Genomic DNA, 21,829 nt, shown 5'->3' with positions numbered 1-21,829 from the left:
ATTTTTGAAAAAAAAAAAAAAAAAAAACTATTTTTAACTACTACTACTACTACTACTACTACTAATAATAATAATAATAATAATAAAAATAAAGAAAAAGAATTTTTGTAATAATAATTATTATTAGAATAATAAAAATAATCGTTGAAATAATAATATAAAAATTAAAAAGCATCTTTGACACTTTAATTAAAATATGATGTAATTGCTAACAGGATTTGTTTAACACGTTTTAATTTGCATTAATTTCCAAGTATAGCAAACAAGCCTTACTTCAATTGAACTTTCATGATTGAAGATTATTTACAATTTTTCCGAATGAAAACTTTTCATCTGTGAATTTGCATTCATTTTACTTTAATGATTTGACAAATGTTTTATCCAAACTTTCTAACTTTTAGAGATTTTTATTATTTGAATGTCATGAGAATTTACAAATTTGACATCTTTTGAATTATAGTGTTTTATATTAATTTTAATTATACGTTTTTATCAAAAGCAACATAGTAATATATATTATGTTTTTTATTGAAGCAATTAAACAATACGTACTTATACAAGCTTCGATTATTTGCAGATTATTTCTCTTATCAAAAACTGGTTACTTTCTAAGGATAAACAATATTGTGAATCAGTAAAATAAAGGAAAAGAAATGACAAAATTTTAAACCGCGAAAATAGTAGTTGTATTTTTAATTCATATAGTTTTTATATAAAACGTGTACAGAGGTCTGGTGATACCCGACTCAAATGTGAGTACTAGTACTGTGAAATGAGAAAATGAGTTTGAATATGATTAAATGTCTGGTTGCCACCTCCTCTCTGCATGTCACTGTATAAAAGATATGTATGCTTTTTATTGTTTTTTGGGTTTTTTTTTTACTGAGAGGGGGGGCACCACTTATCAAGGCCTGAAGGCTACTCGAGGATAGGGGTTAATGAATGTAAGGTGGTAGTGAAGTAATCGTTAACGATGTAAATTGAGTAGAATTTGATTATTTACGAGGACGACTTAACAGGAACTTGTTTACATTAGATTTGAATGCAACCATGTTGTATTTAGTCAGGAAGCATGCCAACGGAACAGTGTTCCTAAAGTGGGAAGTTCTGGGAAAGAAGCTTTGTTCATGGAAACTTTGTTTACATTTAGGCAGGGATAGAGTAGGGGGAAGATCATATATAGTGGTTTTAGCTAGTTGAGTGTTTTTGTGAAAGTTTATCAAGGGGGAACCATAGATTAGAGATCAAGCGAGCACTTACTGTGAAAATAGCGATAGAGCAGAGACAGGCTCGCAGTGTCTCTTCTGTGGAAAAGAGGTTGGAAGGAAAAAAAAAGGGCATCACCTACTAGGTTTTGAAGCCGGTTTTGAACCCTATCAAAGCAAGATAGAGCATACCGAGCAGCTCTTTCCCAGATGTGGCAACAGTACTCCATTGTAGGGCGTATCTGGCTCTTATACAGATAGAGGATCGCATCGGCAGTGAGATACTTACTTGAGCAGTAGAGTGATCCAACCATCTTTCTAGTGATCTTTGCAACCGATTTGATCTATGTGTTCCATTTCAGATCAGGTGAAGGTCAGTCCTTGAAGCTTGTCAAGACATGGGGCCTCCCCAAGACTAGAGGTATTCATTTCAATTGGGGCGTGGTGGAGATCAAAGTGATTATGATGAAAAGAGAGAAGCTTGGTTTTTGATACATTAAAATTAACCAACCACATTTTCTTCATTGCACCACGTTTTCAAGATCAAAAGAGAGAGAATCAGAAATATCTTTGTTATTGTTAGCCTTTGAAGTGTTGCCATAGATTGTCATGTTGTCTGCATAAATGTCTATGAATGACCTAAGAATGTGATTTGAGAGATCATTAATGAAGATCTGGAACAGAGTTGGACCCAGCTTGGAACTTTAAAGGGCACCAGTCAGTTTCTGATTTCTGCCCATTAACGACTACTCTTATAAGCCTATCAGAGAGAAAGCATTTTATAACTGAGAAAACATTCTTAGCTATTACATAGCTGGCGATCTTGTGAAATAGACCTTTATGCGACACTCTATCAAGCCTTTGATATGTCTAGAGACAAACCTTTATCGAGCGATTCACTAATTCGGTGTCATATAACAGTTAGTACATCAGCTGTAGATCTCGCAGATCAAAAACCATACTGCATGTCACTGAGTAGGTTAGTTTTGCCAAGATGGTTGACCACTTCTCTGTTTATCACAATTTCCAGCAACTTACTCATGACACACAGGAGACTGATTGGTCTGTACTGAGAGGGAGATGATCGATCACCGGAATTTTTAAATACAGGGCAGACTGATGAAATTTTCCAAGGTGTTGGGAAGCATTTCTCTTTAAGGCAGCATTTAAACATCTTTGTAAGTAGGGGAGTTAGTTCCAGTTGAAGCTTTTTGAGTATTATGGCTGTAATGCCATTGGGATCAGTTGCTTTACTAGAATCAAGGTTTTTGATAAGCTTGTCAGCGTCACGTACAGAAATTTGTATGTCGCTTTTGTATTATTTGTAAACACACACACATACATATATACATACATATATATATATATATATAAAATTATAAAACTCAAATGACCTTGTAACGATGTATGTAACCCACTTTCCGGATTACAACATCCGGTTGCACATGCACGCATAACCTGCACACTGAAATATTAACGTTATTATTTCGAAATTATTATTTAGCATGGGAAGAGTGGGGTAATACAGAAATGAACGATGTAAAAAAAAAAAAACAGACAGTATTAACAATTGTTTATTTGGATAATTTAAATGCAAAAAAAAAAAAAAAAAATTGGGATGCTGAAATATTAATGCTATTATTTCAACATTATTATTTAACATGGGAAGAGTGGGGTTTAAAATAACTTCAACGTATTACTGAAATGAGCGATGTAAAAAAAAAAAAAAAGTAAATATATCAAAATTTGAATTTAACTATAATAAGTATTATGGTATCTGTTCAGTTCACATTTACCTATAAGTATGGCCAACCACTTATAATTCAGTAACTGTAAAAAATTTTTTTCAAAAATAATCAATTATAATAAACAGAACGACTCATAGAAATCTATCTGTATTCTTTTTTCATTTTAATATACTTTCATAGAAATGTTTCTGTTATGTCAAAAAAAAACTATTTTCTTTACGTCACGCTCATACATGAATTCCATAGCTAATATAACATACTGACCCAACGGGTCACGGGAAATCTAGTATATATATATATATATGTGTGTGTGTGTTTCCGAAGAATACAAATCTATATATAATAGTATAACATATATATATATTGTTGTAGACCCGTGATAGGGGTCACGAATTAAAGAAACCACAAGTAGTGTAAAGTATATAAATATAATATGTATTTTTCATAAAGATTATTGGAGCCACTAAAGTGGTATGAGAGGAACGTGTTCGAAGCATGCGGTTAAACATGATATGAATATTTCCATTTATTCTCTGAAACCAGTGTTATTCATAGGACTGGTTGATTCCACTTAGTTCTCAAATAGTGGTGATTTGTACTCCACAACATATATTTATCTATCTACTATAAATTCGTTTTTCTTTTGTGTGTATTGATATTCATATTAAAAACCCTCTTTTCTATTTATTTAAAAAGAAAATACAATTTTCTTATCGTGCAATTGCATTCATCTGCAAAAGGTCTAGCTAATTTGCATATTCTTTTAAACATTCATTTTAATTAATTCCCTATTAGTTTTTTGATTTTCTTATGGGATGATCATCTTTAGTTAACTATTATGTGTAATTATGTTCATGCAGATATTCTACATGATTTATCCTTGCATAATATTTGCATAAAATGTTTACAGGAAACACAAAATTGTTTCCATATATATTTATATATACGTATATATTTTTGTTTAATCTATCTATCTATCTATCTATCTATCTATCTATCTATCTATCTATCTATCTATCTATCTATCTATAAAAGTGAACGTGTCTGTGTGTCAGTCTGTGTGTCTGTATCTGTCTATGTACATTTCCCTACGCAATAACTCTGTCAATTTTTAGTCTACAGACTCAAAATTTGATATACAGGGTACTGAGATTTGGAAAAATCGATGTGATTGGTTTTCGGCCAGAAATTTGGCTGTTAAGGGGTTAAAGCTCAACGATTTGACCTTTGAGAACTCTACCAAACTCCTCCAACAATTTTGGGTCTACGCACTTGAAATTTTAGATATAGGTTCCTTAGATATGGATCTAACTTAATAACTTGAATTAAGCCCAAAACAATAAATCTTAAGGGGTCAATAATAGGGGTCAAAGTTAAAAAAAAATTAACCTTTTTTTTTTTTTTTTTTTTTGCTCAGCATACACCTACAAACACTCGGGCAACGCCGGGCTGAAATGCTAGTATATCTATAAAAGTGAACGTGCCTGTCTGTGTGTGTGTCTGTGTACATTTCCTTATGCAATAACTCTGTCAATTTTTAGTCTACCGACTCGAAATTTGATATACAGGGTACTGAGATTTTTTCGGTCAGAAATCTGGTTCAACGATTTGACCTATGAGAACTCTACCAAACTCCTCCGCCAATTTTGGATATAAACAATTGAAATTTTAGATATAGGTTCCTTGGACATGGATCTAACTTAATAACTTGATTTGAGCCCAAGGGGTCATAATAGGGGTTAAAGTTAAAAAATTGACCTCTGCAGTCTCTACCAAATGATTCAGACAATTTCTGATCTAAACATTTGAAATTTGACATAAAGGGTATTCAGAGATATGGCAAGCTTTTTAATTGGTTTGGGTTGAACATTTGAGCTACCAATATATAAATGTATGTATGTACGTTTGCATGTCTGCCTAAAACTTTCGACAGAGATGACGGATTTTCACAAAATCAGTATCGTTTTGAAGCTCGACTCTTCAGACGACAAATACCGAAAAATTGGCTAAAAGCATTAATTTCTTCACCCTCAACTGGGCACTTTTCTACCGGGAGGGGTCGCTTTTTTTCACCGATATTTTCGAAAGTCATCCCCTCTTTTCGATTGTCTAGCCTTAATTTAAACCTATGTCACTTCGGGTTTGGCGGTGGTCATAACAGCAAAGACGTCATGTTTTTTCCCGTTCTTTTCCGCCTTCATGGTACAGGTTCGAGCCTGCCTTCCTACTACCACCTTTTTTTTTTTTTCTCAACGTACACTTCCAAACACCCAGGCAACGCCGGGCTGAAATGCTAGTATGTATATATATATATATATATATATATATATATATATATATATATATATATATATATATATATATTATTCTATTATTATATATAGATTCTTTTGAAAACACGTGTGTAGTAATAATCTGTAGTAATAAATAGTGATATATGATGATAAGTAGTAAGATTGTACATCTAGAAAACAATAGGTTCAAGGCTCCTAAAATTCATACTAGAATTGTCTTCAAAGAGCCGTGGTATAGTGGATAAAGTATTTGGTAAAATTCAGCTGTAAAAACGTTACATTTCTGGAGGTTGAAGGTTCAATCTCCAGTGCAGAAGACTTTCGAAATATTACTACTTAAGTTGCTTAAAATTTCTACTTAGTCATGGCTGATGGAACGAGAGCATTCTATGGTGGATTAAATAAGGGTTACATTAAAAATTCTATGTAAATTCTTTGTTAAAAATTTATAATGACCAGTTAATAAGTTTGACAGTAATATTCCCAAGTTCAACCAAAACGTTGTGAAAATAACACTAAAGATGAGACCAGTAGTTCGAAGAATCGAAATCATCTGAATAATCAATCCTCATCTCAAAAATTCAGAAATATAATGTATGTCTGTTGTATATTTGAGCAGAATATATGATTTTATATTTACAAAGTAATGTCAATAGCATTCTAGTTGATAAATACTAATTTTGAAAATCAGTTATTTCAGTACACTTTTCTTTCTGTCACTAAGGCTTAATAACTTCTAAAAGATATGCATTTTTAATGTTGACCTTCCATAACTGATAAGTGTTTTACTATGACGGAAACTGCAGTCTTTTTGCCTTTAGACAATTCTCTTGCTGTGCCTTTTCAAAATTGGGTTGATTATTGTCATATGACTACACTTGTGTTCCAGTAATGCATACTTTCTCCTCTATGGTCATTTTATGGAACACTGATGACACACACACACGCACACTGTTATAATCGTACTGATTTTTATATTGTAGCTGATATTGTTTACATAAATAGAAAGATTTCCTTCCCTTGTGACTTGTGGCATAGCGGTTAAATAATCGAATAAAGCAGCCAAGTTTCAATCTCAGCTTGAAGGACTTGCTTATTTAGCTACACTGAACTGCTGTGATATAGCAAAACAAGACAGATAAATGTAAATTTCCAAACAGAACGGTTTTGCACCAATTTTATATCCCTTATGAAGATTAAAATCAAGACTAAGTCTTATATCGATAAATCTTATTCTTATATTGATCAAAATCCATTATATAATTTTGATTATAAAATATGTCTAAAATCTAAAACTTAAACTTAAGGGGCCTTAAGAAGATATTGAAATTCACGTGTGCTTGTTTAATTGGTATCTAATGATTATTAATCAAACTGAATGCAAATCAGAATTATATTTGAATTTTGAAATGAGAGATTGTGCCCATATTATGCTCCATAAAAATCCTTTAAAATACTTCACAGGAACTTAAATTTGAGGAATTTTTATTAATTGATGTCTACTAGCTATTGTTAAAAATTCACAAAAATCGGAAGTATCTGAATTTTCACAAAGGATTTCCAACCCTGTTTTTACTCTCAATACATAAAACTAAATTAAAATAAATATACCCCACATTATGACTCCTGAAGCCTAGCTACTCTATTCAAAATTTATAATGACCAGTTAATGTTTAGGAATAAATCCTACACACACACACACATAAAGCTTATCTGTACTAGTTGAAAGCAGACAACAGCTGATACATGTAAGTAATGTTGTTCCAATGTTTGTTTGCATATTTCTTTCAGTAACCTCATAAAAGATTTTATTTTATTTTATTTGTTTATGCTATATTAGTAAACAGGCACGTGAGACGTGCAAACAGAAAAATGAATGCTATTTAGCTTGTATAAGCTACTCCTTATTTTACTCTGTTTGTTCAGCTCATTCCTTCTGCTTATTTTCTTTTCATATTTTTCTCTTGCTGTACTTAGTGGAAACGGGAATTTTTGCATCGATATGTAAAGCATAGATCCTCCACTTCACTGCAGAGTCACATTCGCAGTCACCTGAGTGGACAACAACAGGTGAAAATGGTCCAAAGTGACCAAAAATGCAAATCAGTAGGCAAGGGTTTTGGCCTCTGTATTTGAGGATGCAAAAAGCATTTTGTTCCTTGAGAAATGAAGAACTACAATAGTGAATATTATAGAGCATTATTAGTGTGCTTTAAGGAAATCATAAAATGATGACTGTAAATAAAGAAGAAAAAAGTGCCTTTTTACCAAAGAGACTTGGTTCCATTCAAGAAGTTATACGCCAAAAACAAGTAAGTCTACAAAAAAAAAATATATATATATATATCGAATTGTTAGAGAAACATTGGAATCTGTGTATTACTTTTGAAGGAGACTATGTTGATAAATAAAGGTGAATTTTGTTTTTATTAGTTAAACCCGGGATCTATAGAATGGTATGTTAAAATGGTTGTAACTGTAGTTGAGCAAAACGAATTTCTGTAAAGATCCAACAAAACTCATGCCTAAAGATTTTTTGGTCTGCATGAAGTCCTCTTTATTGGCCTCCATAGCTCTTCTTTATACTTGCAATATGACAAGTTTTTACCTTGATACTCAGAGCAGCGGTTGCATATGAAAATGTGAATGTTTAGCTCAGAATAAATGAAGGAATATCAGTTGCACATGCATAGAAACAATGTTGTTATCATCACGCTATGGATTTGTGATTCCGCACATGACACGTTTTTGCTCACCACACGCAGAGAGAGAGAGAGAGAGAGAGAGAGAGAGAGAGAGAGAGAGAGAGAGGCGACCAAACGGTAATGGATCCTGATGTTGAGTCTTGTTAGCTGGATAGCTTTGACACCACAAAATTGCTACTACTCATATCATGGTAAAGAAGGATTAGACTTTATAGGATTCTAAAATATATATATATATATTTTTACATGGGCATCACCACTTATCAAGGCCCAGAGACACTCGAGGATAAGGGTTAAGAGTGTACAGTAGTCAATTGGACAATATAGTAATCGTTAGTAACGGAAATTTGGTAAATTTGTTAACTTATATGGAACGGCTCATCAAGAACTTGTTTACGTTGGACTTGAACACAATCAGATTGTAGTCAGCTCGAAAGCAGGAAAATGGAAGACAGTTCCAAAGACGTGCACTTCTTAGAAAGAAGCTTTGTTCATGGAATCTACATTTAGGTTTAGGCACAGATAAAGAGTGGGGGGAATTTTTCATAGTGTTTTCAGCTAGACGAGTGTTTCTTGTGAAAGTTTGGTGAGGGGGGACCATAGATTGAAGCTCAGTCATGAACTTGCCATGAAAATAACGATAAAGCAGAGACAAAATTGTAACATCTCTTCTGTGAGATAGAGATTGCAGGGAAGAGAAAAGGACATCTCCTACAAGGCTACAAAGTCTATTTTGAACTCTATCAAGGCAGGCCAAGTCCTTTCTAGCAGCTCCTGCCCAGATGTGGCAACAGTATTCCATCCTTGGACGTACCTGGCTCTTATATAGATAGAGAATTGCATCAGCAATGAGATATCTACTGGATAGATAGAAGGATCCCACCATTTTTCCAGCAGCCTTGGCAACAGATTTGATGTACGTGTTCCATTTAAGATCAGGAGTAATGGTCAAGCCCAGTAGTTTGTCAAAACATGAGGTCTCCCCAAGACGAGAGCCATTCATTTCAATTGATGCCAGATGGGGATTAGAACACTGATGATGTAAAGAGAGAAGCTTGGTTTTAGATGAATTACAAGTAACCAGCCACTCCTTTCCCCATTGTACCACGTGCTCAAGATCAGAGGAGAGAGAATCGGAGAGAACTTGATCGTTTACTGTTCTAGATGTGCTACCATAGATGGTAGCGTCATCAGCATAAATGTCTACAAATGATGTAAGGATGTGATTTGGAAGATCATTAATGTAGATCAGGAAAAGAGTTGGGCCCAGAATGGACTCCTGAGGGACTCCAGCATTAATACTGTCAGCTTCTGATTTTTGCCCATCAACTACTACTCTTATGAACCTATCAGAGAGAAATGATTTAATAATTGAGAAGACATTTCCAACTATATCATAGCTGGAGATCTTGTGAAGTAAACCTTTATGCCATACCCTATCAAAGGCCTTTGATATGTCAAGAGCAATTGCCCTAGAAAGGTTGTCTCCATTGAGAGATTCGCTAATCCTATGAGATATAACTGTAAGCACATCTGCTGTAGATCTAGCAGAACGGAATCCATATTGTGTGTCACTAAGAAGGTTATTTTTGCTGAGATGGCTGATTACTTCCCTATTTAACACAGATTCCAGCAACTTACTCATGACGCACATACTGATAGGGAGATGAGTGATCACCTGAATTCTTAAATACAGGGCATACTGATGAGATTTTCCAGGGTGATGGGAAGCAATTCTCCTTAAGACAACGTTTAAACAATTTTGTAAGTATGGGTGCTAGTTCTGGTTGAAGTTTTTTGAGTACTATAATTAGAATAATGTCAGGGCCGGTTGCTTTACTGGAATCAAGATGTTTGATTAGCTTGGCAACATCACATACAGATATTTGTATATCACATAGCATGTTTTCTGATACAGGAGGAAATATTGGGGGTTGGCGGCCTTGGTTGCAAAGGATAAAATTAGCTGCAAAGTTCTTGGCAAAGAATTTGGCTTTGTCTGATGCTGACGAGATTAACTCAGGTCCATTGATGATAGTTTGGATAGAGCACACGCTTCTATTCAGGATTCTGTTTGCTATTTGCCAAAACTGGTGGGAACCAAGCCGCTGCTCAGCTACTTTGGACTTGACCGACTGAGCATACAACTCTCTTGCGTTCTTTATTACTTTCTTACAATGGTTGCTGACAGTCTTGAAAGCGGCTTTAGTCTAAGTACATCTATTACGTTGGAAGCAATGGAAAAAGTGATTTCTATGCGCAATGGCAGCAGCACATTCTTGAGAGAACCATGGCTGGCTGTTAGGTTTTTGCTGGAACTTTTTCGAGGGTATGAAATTGTCTATACCTACAATTAACCATTCCATCAGGTCTGATACTATAGAGGACACATCCTTTTTAAACATGGAATACAGAGGTAGATCTGATATAAATGTATGGTAGCTATCCCAGTCAGCCATAGTGTATTGATATACTGTACGATGGAGAGGTACGTTTGAGGACTTATTACATTTCATTTTTATCTTAACTAATACAACAGAGTGGTCAGAAAATCCAAGACGAGACAGAACGGAAACTGAACATAGTTCAGGGCAAGGGTCTAGGAGACTTGCATACTGGCCGCCAGTGTTGGGCACACAGGTGGATTCATGAACAATCTGAGTGAGGTCATAAGCAATGGAGAAATCATAACAGAATCTCCCTTAATCATTGGTCTTGTTTGAGGGGGTTAACCATTCCACATTGTGAACATTGAAGTCTCCACATACGTGAATGTTAGCTGAAGGATAAGCAGATAGGACCTGGTCAATTTTCTCAGATATGCTTTTAAAGATAGTAACTCCGCTGTTGTGGGGGCGATAGAGAGTAAATATAAACACAGTAGTGTGAGCAAGTGCAACCTGGAAGCACATATAGAGTAAGTTAGGATTTTCTCTGGAGATGTCTCTACCATATGGAAAGCCATCTTTAATATAGGCACATATTCATGTTCATGGCACTCTCGGGGGGTCAGATTTGGAAGTTAAGTTCGAGTATCCTTTAATTACGAACTCATCTAGGAAAATAGTCTGTCCAATGCCAATTTCACTTAGAAATAATAGGTATGGTTTAGTCTCCTGTCATTGGGCTTCAACCTCTGGAAGGTTAGAATGTAGACCCCTGATATTCGAGAAGGAGACCTGGTCGTGGAGGTCTATGTTGGAAGTTGAAGATCCGGGTTTAATCGTGTATTTTTTCTTGAAACTTGTCATGATGGAGTTTTGGGATTTGTAGACTAGGTCGACAGACTTGCTTAGAGCAGGACAGAGAGGGAAACTAAGAGAGGAAACGAAATGAAGAAACTTATTTATTATTTTTTTTGTAGTACATAATAAGGTAATGCCATAACAATTACCCACTAATATGGCATCGAGAGGCCCCACCAGAAGCTACTGCATGGTCCAGAATCCATTCACCAAATGGCAATACAGCAGCCCCAGTACTTTGCACCTGCTGATAGGACAGCCTCCTTAGTGGTTAATCCAAGTTTGGGTCCCTGACTATCAGGCGGATATTATCAGCCCAGATAAAACGTTTACCTCCAGCATTCTTACTAGTGACATGGCTACAAGGATAGACATAGAAACAGAAAATTTCCGACATCTTTGTGGACTGTTCATGCAAAATACTGCCAACCTAGCATACAGCTTTTTCTTCTCCCTTTGTCAGAAAAATCACTCATTAAAAAATGAGGACTGAGGGACAAATAAAGAGAAGGGAGAGTAACGGGAGCTGCCGATAACGCATCCACAATGTGTTCTCTACTCTCCATTAAAAAATTTTTTTTATTAAGTATTGTACTTAATGAAAATCCAATTGGCGTGTTTAAGGGAAAGTATGGTGATAGATTCCCCTCTCATGAACTAAAAATGAATACAATTGCTTAATCTATTCATGGAATCAAGTAGGTAGATATAATAAACAACATTTATGGACGAGAAAATCTCTTATTAAATAAAGCAATCAGAAAATAAAAATATAAATTAAATACTGAAATAAAATGCAGTTAGATTGTAACCTTGAAAAGTTTAAATTAAAACGAATGTAAGTCCGGGTGCAGCAGCTGAAAGAACAATTTTAACATTAAAATAAAAAAATAAATAAAGGATACAATTATAAAAGTAGTTACAATTTGAAACAGTTGAATGTGATATGATGATTGTCGAATTTCTTCTTTTACTTTTTCCCTATTTTTTATTGCTTTAAAATTTTTCCTGTTTATCTGTTATCATCATAATCATCAGTTTGATGTCTGTTGGATCAACAATAAAAAAACAAAATGATACTTCAGAATGCAATGTTATGTTTGTAGGATCAATGTTATTGTTGATAAATGTTGAAAAATAGACTGACTTTATTTTAATATTCAGAGGAAGAACAATAACAACATGGAAGAAAATAATTATAATTATAATTTGAACTGAACCAAACTTTAGGATTAGTTCAGGTTTGGATTAGAATTAGTTTAGGGTTAAGTTAGGGTTAGGATGAAAAAAAAAACCCAGCTGAGTTCACATTGTGTAGAAGTATCAATTTTTTTGTCTTATTAGCTAGGAGCAAAGTGTAGTATCTGTTCTGATACATTTTATATTTTCTGTCCGCTATCATTAAAAGGAGAAATCCTTCTAGACTGTGGCAATTTTTGTCCAAATTCGGATTGCCCACTTTTTAGGGCTGTATAGGCTTAAAATGAATTCCTTGAACAGAAGAGTTATTCATTCCTTTTATGTCTCCTTACAAAGATTAAAATCGAACATATAATTATACTAAACCATATGTCTAGAATCCCTGTTCCAATTTTTATCAAAGTTCATTACATGATTTTGAAAATATCTTAAATTTAAGGCTTAAACTTAAATGATCTTCAAAAGAAAATGGCATTCAGGGAATTGTATAATATTTGAATTTTGCCTCTTTGCATAAAACTAAGTTAACTAAATATAGTCCACATTACAACCCCTTACGTCTCGCATCTCTGCTCCAATATTCATAATGATCGGTTTAGGGCTGAATCCTGTACATAAAAATATATAAACATATACACATAACTAACTTTATATAAATAGAGATAAATGATGACAGAAATTGTATATTGATATGAGTTCTGTCCTAGTTCATCCTTGCAAAATAACATCTTAAGGATGTCGATAGTTATCACTTAGTAATTTATCTGTCTTGTTTATTTATTTTTTAAAGACAATATTTTCTCAATCAAACGATTAACCTCGTTGTGCCTGCTGAAACCTGTGACTTGCTAAGTGTCAATAACCTTTACCCTGTATGATGAAAAGAATTGATCTCTGAGCAATTGTTTATTTTGTTTATCATTTGTTTATCAGACATCGCTTGCCTTTGGCACCTCCTGTCTGCTCACTTTTCTCCCGACCAAACAAACATGCAGAAATTTAAATGGGATGCGAACAAGCATCAAGCTGAGCAGCTCCATACCTAGATTGCCGTCTCTCACTCAAAAAATCTTATTCTTATCACTGTAGCTCCTTACACTTCAGTGGCTATATGCCTTGTTTGGAGTGAATAAAAGTTAAAAAAAGAAAAAAGTTAAATCTTACCAGAGATGGTTGAGGATATGAGTTGCTTGGAGAAAAATAATATGATGGATATGAAATGTGAATATTAAAGGCCGGCTTAGATATGATGACCTTAGACGAAGATTAAATCTGTACAATACAGAGAGATATGCACAGAACAGGAGACTTTGTTGGTTTAGTCACACTGAAAGAATTGATGATAACCCTAGCACTAGTTAATTTGACCAAACTCGAAATAGGAAAAATTATCTAGATCAAAAACAAATAGAAAAAACCTTAGAATTAAACCATAGGATAAATCACTTGGTTTAGTAATATCGAAAACAACAGTTTGCCGATATATCCAAAGATGAAATCAACACCATTAAAAAATATAAAAGATCAGTTGAAAGCAATAATAATGATTAATGGATAAAACAAAATTGACAAACTCCTTTAATTTGGCAACAGATGCACTGGGCTTTGCAAAGGCATCACACCTTGTGGGGATATCTATTTTATATACTCTCATCTTTTGGTTAAGATCAAAGTGTAGTATCTGTTCTTCAGATGCTGCACTTCTATTTCTTGTTCTCTTTCGGTGGAGGAGAAATCCTCCACGACTGAGACAATTTTTATTTTTGTACCTTTTCTCCACGTTAAAAAACGACCCTGGTGTCTAACTCTGTCCCGTGGGGAGGCATAGTAAATAGGTACCCTCATCTAGGGACGTGCAGAGGGGAGTGCTAGGGGTGCCCAAGCACCTGCCCCTTTTAGTCCCATTTTAAAAGTGCCCTTTTCAGAGGAATATATTATAGACCTGGGCCTATATTTTTGCGATTTTTTTCACTTGAGCACTTGCTCTGAAAAAGTTCTCTGCACGTTTCTTGCCTTCACAAATATATTCAATAATACAAATATTGGCCTGTATAGAGATGATGAATTAGCTATAGTATGGGATTCTAACAAAGTGAAGGGAAAAATTTTTAAGAAAATCATACACATGGAAATGAAAAATTAGGCCTAGGGGTAGACGTACTAGCTAATATAAAAATTACTAATTTCTTAGATGTTGCTCTCAACTTAAAAGAAAATACTTACGAGCCATAAACCCCAAATTCAATCACCTCTTCCATCAATCATAAAACAGATTCTTAACTCTGTCGAACATAGGTTTAACAATAATTTTGATGTTGTAAATGTATTTAAGAAATCAAGCAACATTTACAACACAGCTCTAAAAATAGCGGATGAAATATCGAAATTAAATATAAGCAACAAGACACCAATTGCTATAATAAAATTAAAAATAGAAAGAAAAAGAAATATATAATCCGACGCTAAAACTTGGCAAAACTTGTAGCTTAATTGCCATATATTTTCATAATTACTGTATATAAGAGGTTCTGAAAAAGTAATCCAAAAAGTAATCTGGAAAATTCCTTTTGATACGTATGAAAATACATTTTATTCACAAAGAATGCTGATACACAATTTCTTCATGAGAATTCCTTCATTCAAGAACACTGAATCGGTTTACTTCTTTGGATTACTTCATTGGATTCTTCTCAGATCATTTACAGACTTTAGAAAACTACTTTCATGATTATTCTACATGTGATTCTACTGGATATCAACTTTCGTTTCATTTAATTTAATTTTATTTTGGAGTACACCTATTTCCTGTCGGATTATCCTCTATGAATTTGAGTTCCTTATTTTTTATTAATTCAATATATAAAGCAGAAAGTTTATTTTTCCTCCCTTTCTCTCTCTCTCTCTCTCTCTCTCTCTCTCTCTCTCTCTCTCTCTCACACACACACACACACACACACACACACATCAAAATAATGAGATGAAGTGGATTATTGAATCTTCTTGTATCGTCTTACAAATATTCAACCGCAGCCAAATAAGAATTGCTCAATATATAAGATAGAACTAGAAATAAAATTTATAGTTTTTTATATTTAAATTTCATTCAGAAAAATATTTTTCAAAATAAAAATTTATTATTTGAACAAATATACAATTCAAAGTAATTTCCTTAATCCATGGATTTTCGATGTAGGCTCATCTCCTCAGAGGAAAGTCATTTGCAAAATATTAAATCTGGTTTTATATTATTTTGCTATTCAGCACTTAATTAGAAAATATATTATATTAAAGATTGAATCATTTAAAGAGACACAGAGAAACAAAATAAGGGTTGAAACTAAAAAAAAGGGTATGAGATTTTGGTATCTGAATGGAATAGTAATCCTTGAATAGAATGGGATGATGTTATTATATTTCAAATTGATTGAAGAAATCCATATTGAAGGTAAATTCCAATTCTTTTCTATATAGCATCCAGAGTAATTGGTAATGATTCTTTGGGAATGGAGAATTATAGATCTATTATGCCTCATTTTTTGTTGATGCAAGAACCGTAAAAAATATCCGTAAAAAGACGTTCTCTTTTATACAGTAAAATCCAATCGTTTAAAATGAATATTCCAATTAGCAAAATATTCTTGATAAAATCAAGATAATTGGAATATAAAAAGTTCAAATCCGATATTTTAAGGGTGGATTTGAAATAAAGATAAAAATAAAAGTAAAAAGATACAAAAATAAAAATAAAATAAAATTAAAAATTAAAAAAATTAGAGACTAAAAATAAACAGTATGTTTTCAATTTTTTAAACCATTTAGGTATATTTTTCTGTGTCTCTAATTAAAGGAGGAGAAAAAATGAGTAGAAAAAATTTAAATCTTATTTATATCATCAAGTGTTTAAATAAAAGGGAAGGGAGACAGAAAAGAAAGAGAAAGAAAGAAAGCCATAACGGAAGTTATTTTTAGTATAGCGCGCAAGTGAGAGTAGTATAGAATTGAATTGAGCGTGACAGACAACTAGCAGCGAAAATAAATCAGTCAAAGGTGAGAGTGGGATGGAAGTTCATATGGGAGGGGGATTATAGAAAGCGAAAGTGGAAGGAGTGGGGTTGTCTATAAAGGTAGACGTGATTAAATCAGAGTTAAAAATCAAATTATTCAAAATTGTTGGCTGGACCAACGCTAACAAAATTAAAAGAGAAACTTTTAAAATTTAATATATCAAAATACAAGAACGTTTATAGGGGTAAAACTTTTTAGTAATAAAACTATATAATTAGATAATCTACGAAGTACTATAAATATTTTATAAAATCTTAAATTAATAAATTACTATTGAAGTAATACGGCAAGTTGAAAAATGTCATATTTATAAACTATATATTATGAATCTAAAAAATAAAGAATAAAAAAAGACTCAAAGATCCAGAATAAGAATAATATTGGTTAAAATGCCTGAGGTACTCATATTAAGCAGGTGATTAGTACTACTATGAATATAAATAAGAGTTTTAAGATAATTATAGAAAGAAGTATTTTAAAGAAATACTATCACATTTTTGATACAAATGTTATTTGTCTTATTAAAGTCTAGCCAGTGGAAGGTAGTTCAGAGGGATATTAATAAAGTTATGATTTACTATGCAAATTATGAGAATGGTAGAATTAAGGCGGGGAGGGTCTAAATAGTGCTACATGTAGATGAATTGTTTAAATAATATTGAATGGTGCTTTCTAAAAATAGAATTCTAGAGCCAAGACTTAACATGTAACATGTAAATATGTTATTTGTTGGATATGAAAGAAGAACTATTTAAAAAGAGAAACAGTGGATTAAGTTGGTTGAAAAATTCATAATGTGTATAATAGATTATATATAAGAGAATTTGGTAAGATTGAGTATATTGAGTAAATGATAATATGTAGTGAGTATTATTTTTTATTGCCTAATGTTAAATTATCTATGTTATTTCAAATTGGCTGTATTTAAATTTTCTCTTGTGTCAACATTTTGAAATCAATTCGTTCTTAGTATTTATTGTAGGTTTAGGGAAAATGATTATTTTAACTGTTTTGGAGATGCAAATGTTACAATATTTAGACTGGTGTGTATAATTTTACTTTTTTTTAGTATACTCTCTTTGATTGAATCTTCTTAAGTGTGAGATTTTTAATCAAGGTAGTTAAAGAAGTGCCTTTTTATTCTGTGTATTTTCGGCTTTGAAGGAATGTAAGTGGTTTGAGAGTCTCAGTTTTATTAAGTTACGTCTATATATGCGTGAGTTTTTATATCGGATGTCAACTTTTTTCAATTATTTAAATGTGTATGTAGGTTATTATCTGGATTTGTATTTAAAATCGGGTGGTTTTCAATTGAATAATTTTCAGGGGAAGATTAAGATTTATATTGGTTGGTTTGTTGAAAATTAATTATGGGAAAACCATTATAGGAATTATTTTGTGGGTTATTGTTACTTAAGGTATCCATATAGTTTACTAAATTTGGAATATTTTGGTCAGAGTTATTGGTTATTATGCTGTTTGGATGGGTTTCATGCATGCTCAATTATATATATATATATATATATATATATATATATATATATATATATATATATGAAATAAAAAGTTACAATAAGTTTACTAAGGTAATCAAAATGGTAAACTTAAAATATATTATAAATATTAACTCTTTAATATTTACAAGTAAAATAAACTCAGCCAGATGTAAAAAGCTCAATAAAACCGAAAAGGAAATAGAGCTTATAATATGAAACTCCGCGGATTAAGGACTATCCACTTATCTTGTGCTTCCTTTTTTTAAATTAAATATGTTTTTAACTCTTTTTCAATGTCTTTTAACATGTTTTATTAATCATTTGTTCATATATATATATATATATATATATATATATATATATATATATATATATATATATATATATATAAGTGAACGTGTCTGTCTGTCTGTCTGTGTGTCTGTCTGTGTACATTTCCCTACGCAATAACTCTGTCAATTTTCAGTCTACAGACTCGAAATTTGATATACAGGGTATTTAGATTTGACAAAATCTTTGTAATCCGTTTTTGGCCAGAAATTTGGCTGTTAAGGGGTCAAAGTTCAACGATTTGATCTTTGAGAACTCTATCAAACTCCTCCGCCAATTTTGGGTCTAAACACTTGAAATATTAGATATAGGTTCCTTGGACATGGATCTAACTTAATAACTTAATTTCAGCTCAAAACAATAAATGTTAAGGGGTCATAATACGGGTCAAAGTTTTAAAAAATTTCACCTCTGCGGTCTCTACCAAATTACTCAGACAATTTCTGGTCTAAACATTTGAAATTTTAATCAGTTTGGGTCGAAAATTTGAGTTACCAATATATAAATGTATGTATGTATGTATGTTTGTATGTCTGCCTAAAACTTTCAACAGAGGCAACGGATTTTCACAAGATCAGTATCGTTTTGAAGCTCGACCCTTCAGATGACAAATACCGAAAAATTGGCTAAAAGCATTAATTTCTTCATCCTGAACTGGACACTTTTCAACAGGGAGGGGTCGCTTTTTTCGACGATATTTTCAAAAGTTATCCCCTTTTCGATTGTCTAGCCTTAATTTAAACCTACGTCACTTTCAGTTTGACGGTGGTTGTAACAGCAAAGATGTCATGTTTTTTCCTGTTTTTTTCCTCTTTCGTGGTATGGGTTCAAGCCTGCCTTCCTACTACCACTTATTTATTTTTTTATTTTCAACACACACCTCCAAATATCTGGGCAACGCTAGGCTGAAATGCTAGTATATATATTAGGCAATGAAAGAAAGGTAGGAAGGAAGGTCATTATTTTAAAATAGCGTCCATTTTTTTTATTATCTGGGGCGAAAAAATTATATTTTAACAGAAATTAATCAAAATTTATTTTTTTAAGTACGTAGATTGATATTTTGGCGACTCAAAACTAAATATTGATTTTAAAAGAGGGAAGATGTTAACCATAAAGATCTGATAGAAAGACTCGCTTATAGTATATGCATTTCTTTTTCTTTTCTTTTTCATCTTTGTTATTAAGAGCTTTAATTATTGGAGATCTATTAAAGAGAAACCTCAATTATTGATCATTTAACACATGTATAAAAAAATACTAAAATAAATAAAGTTTTCAAAATTGAGTTATAAATCAGCCATATTTTCTGAACAACCGAATATTTGTTGCTTTTTTCTTTCTTTTTTATGTTTTGTAACATTATTTTTTTTATTTCACATTACAATTATACATAAATCCTAAAAACTTACTGGCATTAATTAATTTCATTTTTTTTTTCTTTCTGTTATGCTTTTAGTAATTTTTAAGGTGATTTTAAGGTGGGGGGGACTTTTTATTTTCTGATTAGTTACTTATTTATTATTTTTGTAATTCAATTTCTGGGAATTAGATTAGCCAATGAGAAAGCTAAATGGAAGCAGACGACATTCGAATTGGAAGAAAGCGACTAAACCCCGCCCCTTTCCCCAAATCTGACAAACAAATGTATTTTCAAACTCGCCAACCAGAAAAATGACAGGCAAGGAAATAAATTTATGCATGTTTGAAAAAGAAATGAAAATGCCGATGCAGACAATCTCATATTGTCAGGAGAAGAAATTGCGGCCCCAAAAAATGAAGTGCAACAATTGTAAACACAAATGTTTGCTTAAAAAAGGATTGTGTATAAAGGATGGTTTCTCCTGGAGATGTACAAATGGACAGTGCAGACAATGGATATCCTTGCGTACAGGATCGTTTTTTATGCGATCCAAGTTGGAGATTCCAATAATAGTAAAAATCATTTATTTATGTGCATTTGAAATAGCAATCCTAAAAAATATTTCCTCTACCCCATCTCCTCCCTCTTTGCCGTCGACAGCCGTTCAACAGTCGACCGAAGTAAAAGATTCCTAAGGAAATATCCTCATTTGAAGAAAGTTCTTCCGCCGGCAATTAACAACCGAAAAAAAAAAAATCTCAAGTTTTCTTGAAAAAAAAGAAAAAAAATTTTTTTTAATTTCTGTGAACCCCCCACCCCCCAAAAAACTTGACTGAATAAAAAGCCTTCAAAATAAAAACATAAACAAGAAAAAAAAAAAAAATTGTGCTTACACCTAACAATTATACGGTTACAAAATCTTTTCTTTAAGAAAAAAGAAAAAAAAACTTTCTGTTGATAAATATTTTGCAAAAAAAAAAAAAGAAAAAATACTCAATTAAAATAAACATATTTTCATTTTTCAAGGTAGTTTTTTTTTTTTTTTGCTATTTTTGATTTGCAAATGTATTTTTTCCGTTTCTTTTTTTTTTTTTTTTTAATTAGTCTGCGTCTGTTATGACGCCTGGCTGACACCGATGATTGCTGGTCTCACCCGATCCATGCTTGATGGGAATTCATGAGAATTCGGGTCAAATTATGCAAGAGTACCTAGTTTTTTTAGTGACTTGTTTTAAGAGAAGGAACTCAAGTTCTACCTCGAGTTTCTATTTAACTCATGGAATAATGGGGCCAAAATGAACCTCTGGGTAGTGGTAAAAAAGAATGACACTACACTCCTTATTCATTGGAGGCAGTTTTATGTCGTACTCAGGAGGGTTGGGAGAGAGTTTGAATAGTTGATAGGATTGAGAAATAATGTAAACAAAAAATTAAATAAATAAAACAACCGGAAAAGATGGGTTCCGTTGTGGTGGGTTTCATAGGGGCGATTACTTTGCCTAAAAGTGTCTAAAATTATTTTTATCTGCAAAGAACTAAAAATCTCTTTTGCAATCGTCCAAGAAAAAGCGTTTCTTCTTTTTTTTTTTTTTAGAGTACTCATAAATGTGGATCTGGAGAATACAAGCTGTAACAATATTTACATTGTCACTAAATAAATATACAGTCTTATATTATCCTGATAAAATATTATATACTTTCCGTTTCATTTCTTCTTCTTCTTCTTCTTCTTCTTCTTCTTCTTTTTCTTCTTCTTCTTCTTCTTCTTCTTCTTCTTCTTCTTCTTCTTCTTCTTCTTCTTCTTCTTCTTCTTCAATTATGTATAGTTTTCATTAATGGCTACCATCAATTAGTTTGAATGCAATACTTGTTTGAATCAATTGTTTGCTTTGCTATCAAAGAACCCATATTAGAATACTCATTTCTTTTTATATGTATGAATAATCCAAATAATGAATAGATGAAACATCGAAATTAATAAATGCGGTTTCGTTAACATCTTCAAAGTACACGAGTTCTCTTTCTCTCTTTCTCAGTTTGATTAATTGAATTTTACTTTTGAAAATGTGGCTAAATTACCTATTAAATCTAGTTTTAATAGGCATTCTGTCCATCGATATACTATTAAAAAGGTTATGATGTTTTTGGAATTTGTTTGTGAAAATAGAAAGGTGACTT

At 32.5% G+C, this 21,829-nt stretch overlaps 1 protein-coding gene across 10 annotated transcripts in view; it reads left to right on the top strand.

Moving 5' to 3' along the window:
• Window positions 1-21,829, top strand: part of LOC145277799 (adiponectin receptor protein 1-like) — a 315,074-nt gene that overhangs the window by 102,811 nt on the left and 190,434 nt on the right. The window lies entirely within an intron of this gene.

The sequence above is a fragment of the Euprymna scolopes genome, chromosome 6 (genome assembly GCF_053919585.1).
Source record: "Euprymna scolopes isolate OS-2025 chromosome 6, ASM5391958v1, whole genome shotgun sequence".
In the NCBI taxonomy this organism is placed as follows: Eukaryota; Metazoa; Mollusca; class Cephalopoda; order Sepiida; family Sepiolidae; genus Euprymna; species Euprymna scolopes.
The sequence above is the reverse complement of the archived record's forward strand: the minus strand, read 5'-3'. Positions and strand labels throughout refer to the sequence as shown.